Raw genomic sequence first — 5516 nt, forward strand, 5'->3', positions numbered from 1 at the left:
TTGATTGCGCATTTAATTTGTTCGTCTTCTTCGTCTCGTAATTTTCGTTGATGATTCGTTATAACGATGGTGGTGAGCTGAATAAAATTGAGTTAGACGTATGCCTTTAGCATTGTAAAATGTTAATTTATGTGTTAGGATAAACACGTTCACGTGGCGGGCTTACTTATCTCTCTCGAATTAACAGGTTAACTGTCAATTTTATTTGCCTTGTTCATTAACGTATATATATACACACGCACACACACATAAACATGCTGCATTATCAGAGGAAGTCGAACAAGTGGTAAATGCTCGTGCTTGATCGAAGGAGGTACTGATATGAACTGATCATCAACTTTTTACTCTTTCGAAAAGTACTTTCATGTCGTTTTCTGGATAATTCAATGAACTTGAACACAAAAATTCAGCGGAACTTATCAGTCAGACGCAGCATTCAGACAATAAAATGTCAATACAGTCGACATTTTGAGTCATGCCTATATTTCGTAGTACGCGCGTCCCGTTGAGCTTGTTGAGGCTCTACAATCCGATAGTAAACCTTGGTGGCTAATATATAACAAAAAAAGACAATGCAAACTTAATAATTTGGACTAATAATAGTTATAATAAGGAATGAGATATACGACAGCAACAGCAAACGTCAGTATAAACATGTGGCCAAAGAAAGATGAGAGCGATGATGAAAATAATGATAGTGTATTGTAAAAAATTGTTAATGTTTTCTCTCATGTGTATATTTAGCAGTAGTAGTAGTAGTAATTAGCACTATACTAATTATAATATAAACTAGTGACTATGATAATGACGAGATTATGAACGTGACTAGGAAAATGATCGTGATTGCTGAATGGTGTTTGACAACTAGAAGCAAGAAAGGAAAAGAAAACACGCGAATGAAAGACAAATTATTATAAATGACATTATGATGACAATGAAAAATTTTGAAATGAGATCTGTGAAAGGCAGCAGCAGTTGCTGACAAACTGAATAACGGACTGTTCGTAAATAGACAGACAAACAGACAGAAAACAGGGAAAGGAACATTATGGAATACAGGAGAAGGTGGGAGACGTGATTAATGTTAGCTTGTTCTTATTACTATTATTATATATGAGCAAGGCTCAGGTCGTCCCATAGGCCACAGAAGGCCAGGCTAATCACGCGAAAAATGAAGAGAGAGGCGAATCGAAAAAAGAATGGACGAGACACAGTCTTAATAGTAACAGAATAAAATGCTACTGGATGTAAAAGTAGATGGCGACCCAGAAGACTAACACAATTATGATTATGCTGTCCTGTTTACCTCGACGATAACATTGATGAGGACCGGCGTAAACTAAAGGGCTCGTTCATGAAGGCCAGCAACGAGTGTGTGCAAAAGGATGAATGAACAAAGAGTAATATAAGCATTACTACTACTACAGCTATAACTATAATAATTACTAATAATTAATAGAACATCAGCGACACCCACCATCGATGCTAACGTTACTAACACGAAACGACAACGGCTCAGCAACAGAAAAGCACAGAGCACAAAAAACTAACACAAATGATAATAGAGAGACGAAAAATCAGTGGTTCAAGGGTGGCGAAGCGAGCTGAACGAACGAAAGCGCGACAAATTCATGCCTCTAGTAGGAGGTTTGTAAGACCAACAAATAAATTAATAAAACGTAGTAAAAGCAGCAATGATGATTACAATAACAATAGTGATGATAATGAAACGACGACGAATGTTGAGTGGCGCTATTAAATAGTCGGCACTGCTGAGCAGAGAGGGTCAATTTGAAAATGTGGGTTAGAGGGATGATTGACAAGAAAAAGAAAAGGCGACCCAGGTGCTGTACCGTAGAACCGTGCTGTTGACTAGAAAATACGTGGAGAACAATGTAGCTCGCATCGCAAATGCTGGCGTAAAGACTATTGTTGTTGCTCCAATTGTAGGAACAAACGCTTATGGATCGCTTGTTACCTAGAGGTGATGAACTATGTCCTGGTTGAAGTCACGAGATCCTTAGCTTCACGAGAGTACGGAAGCGGCTTGTCATTCGTTAGTCGATAAAAGCTAGTCGGATAGACATTTCTAATAAAGGATTATACATTGGCTAGTGATTTTCTTTGGGAAGGCATTTCGAGAAATGAAAAAAAAAATTCGGAAGTATAACAATAGAATTGGCCAGCATATTTCTAATTATTATCCAGTGGTTTACTATTTTTTTTTTATCTAAACTTCTAATGGCGCTTTTTTAAGCTCAAATTATCTAGACATGAGTAACCTATTTCAGAGGATTATGTCAAATAATTGAAAGCACGATTTTAATAGCGCTGCTACTTTCCACATATTCTCGGGTAAAATGAAACGGTCATGAAAATTAGAAAGTGAAAGGTTTGATTAGTGAAAGAGTTTACACAAGTTAGCGCCTCCTGGTGCATTCGGCATTAGGTGTGCGTCAGCGTATCGTGTGAAAGTGTGGGAAGGATTGTGTAGACAAGTACAGTGACTGAAACAAAACGAGTAATTACTATTACTGATGAATGATTGACGGCGGTCTGTGCGTGACCACACAGTTTTTACGCATAGTTCACTCTGTATGTAGGTGAGTGGATACGCTACGTATGCGTGTCTTGTTTATGTAGATAGTTTAGATATGCAATGCTGCGATGATAGCGAGGGCACCTATATCCGGTTTCAATCATAACAGCATCAACAACAATAATTTTTGTCTATTATTACCATCCATCTTAAAATGGTGGCTATCATTATTATGGCTATATATATATATATATATATATATATATTATAAATGTACCGAGAGCTGCTTGCAGTCGAAAAGTTCAGCAATTAATAACAATATAACAACAAAAACAAAGAAAAGTCCTGAACGGAAGAATGATTGATTGATATACGTCGGTCAATGCTGGTTTGGGCAGTTGGGCAATGAAGCGACGCGGGCAGTTGGTTATATTACAATTGTCTGGGTCACCGTCTCGCTGAATTTCCTTATTTACACCCACTAGCAATTACGACCAGATGCAACAAGCAATCTCGTCACAGTCAACACTGAATCCTAATATTTTTATGGATTCCTTTCAATGAACAGTTATATTTAACAACGATCTATTATAATGCATGGTAATAATGGCTGGTAATGGTAAGAAACACAATTCTAAACATCCCGAATTTGATACGAGCCTAAAACTTCTTGTTTTAGTCCAGTGGCTAGACGGAGAACGTGTCGGAAATTAATTTCGTATGGGTGGCCATGAGTACACGCAATGGATGTCTATTTAAGTTGCTGGTTAGTACCGTTGTCACCACAAATATCGGGGAGGCCTGCTTTCTGTGGGTCATTCGAGCTGGTGATTAGTGATGAATTATATAGATAAGGTTCTTGTTTATTGTCACACACTCTGTGTCTATATCATTTAGTTTGTGTGGGCTGACTCACCGAAATGTTGATCTGCTACTTGAAACCTGCCTGTTGACACTAAATAATAAGATAACAATATCTGTAGTCATACTGATATTAATCATAATAACGATATGATTAAGTTAGACACCTGTCATCATTGAAATCACTGAACGACGGCACTTATATTATTATTATTAGCACATCGATGTTTTGGCTATTTGTTGTTACTGTGGCGCCCGCAAGCCCTCTGCGTGAAGCTTAAAAACAGCAGTTAAATTTGGCGGGCTATAGCGGGTCACGGCTTACCCAATGCCGCCAATTCGAAATCATCCGTCTAGCCCACGTTGCAGTTTGTTGTTGCTATATTGTATGCGTTCAATGACAAAACTGATAGCTATGAAACTAGCCAAAGAGTGACACGCACAGTTACGGTCAAACACATACGGCCTTATCAGCAAAATACCGCAAAGAAGTACTTCGGCGTTGTAGTTATGATCTACCCAAGATGACAGATAAGCGGTGCATTTATTGGCAATTAATTGCTAAACTTTTCCAAAAGTTCTGGTACATCTACAAAGTCACCTTCACTAATCTATTCCTCCCTGTCGCTCCTGTTACATTTAGTACTAATTTAGTATGTATCAAATCGTTTTGTGGAAAATCACAGTGATATAATAGTGACAGACAGTGATGTAATGACGAGGATAACTCCTGCTTTAGTAGGGTTTAACCGAATATCTGATGAAGCACGTATGTTGATAATGAATTTGAAAATTAGGAGCGCGCAAAGCAACTTATGGGGCCTATTTAGTTTACTCTCGTAACAGAGTGTTTTGATAATAGACATGAATACAGCAACAGCAGTCGCGAGCTGACGTCAGCAGAGAATAAGAGAAAGAATAGCGATCAAAACGACCGTTTCAAGCGTTTCCCATCCATGTCGCATCGCGCGCTATGTGCTGCGACGCATATTAGAGAACATCAACAGCAACTAAAGAAAACGGCAACATCAATAATTTTTTGCCAGTAACCTTATTATTATTATTATGAACATCGGTCGAAATCGGATTATTTGCTCTCGTGTATACATAACGAATAACAAACATGCTGACTATAAATAACAATGCATATATATATATTAGGTAGAGACAATTCTGAGTAATTATAGTTAATGGAACAGTGCTATTATCATTTAAAGAAAATCAGAAAATGCTGCATGGTTGGCCGGAACTCTGACATTATGCATGATGAAAGTTATGGCGTCGTAGTTTGTCGTAATCGTGCTCCTTGTCCCCTACCGCTTTCCTCGGAAGAATATGAATATAACACGTCCCACTTCAATACCCCCTGGTTAGACCAATTAGATAAGTTGACGTATTCTGTCAGCAGGTTATAACTTCCTGGCTAGTTTTATTGGATTCGGGTGGCTCACATCAGCATTTGGCCTATGATACAAGGCTCTGTTTATTTATATGTATATCTATTTTGCGAGTCTCTCATATAATTGAAAACGTAGAAATCTTATTCTGTATGATTACTTCTTCATCGTTGAATTTACATGGTTCGTCCTGTTCTGATCTGCGCCCTGTTTTACTAATTCCTCTTTTTTCTTATTAATTCGTGAATGGCTAACGACATCATCAGATGAGAGAGAGCTGCTGTTTAGGATGAGCTTACATGCGAAAAAAAGGGCGCACGGAAGATATGCAGAGACGTCAACGTGCCTAAGAGAATGTCGTTCGATGATCATCGAAGATTGTTTTGTTACAACAAAAGCTACACAATTATTGCGCAATTGATTATCTGAGTGATTGAATTAAACGAAAACACCATGCAGCTTATTTGGTGATCGCTCTACTGATGGACTTCAATGTAGGGTGGATCTGTTAGACACGAAAATCTACACTGACAGAAACTAACGTAACCACAAGGGCCCCGGATCCAGCAGCGGAGCTGTGAAATCTCTAGACACAAGAGGTCATGTGACGGGACAAGCTACACTTGCAAACGGTTCAAGTGCGAAGCTGCTTGTAACGGCGTATCAATGCTTACGCGTAATTTTTTTCGTACGCAGTCGCTGGGCTAGCAGCCGTCAAA

At 38.5% G+C, this 5516-nt stretch overlaps 1 protein-coding gene across 1 annotated transcript in view; it reads right to left on the reverse strand.

Moving 5' to 3' along the window:
• Positions 1-4287, reverse strand: part of LOC111253450 (uncharacterized) — a 46878-nt gene extending 42591 nt beyond the window's left edge. Inside the window, exon 1 of the mRNA XM_086973862.1 lies at positions 3456-4287. The gene's annotated coding sequence lies outside the window, so the exon portion shown is untranslated. The remainder of the gene's footprint in view (positions 1-3455) is intronic.
• Positions 4288-5516: the final 1229 nt, after the last annotated feature.

This window comes from Varroa destructor, unplaced genomic scaffold (assembly GCF_002443255.2).
Source record: "Varroa destructor unplaced genomic scaffold, Vdes_3.0 BEIS01000006.1, whole genome shotgun sequence".
Classification (NCBI taxonomy): domain Eukaryota; kingdom Metazoa; phylum Arthropoda; class Arachnida; order Mesostigmata; family Varroidae; genus Varroa; species Varroa destructor.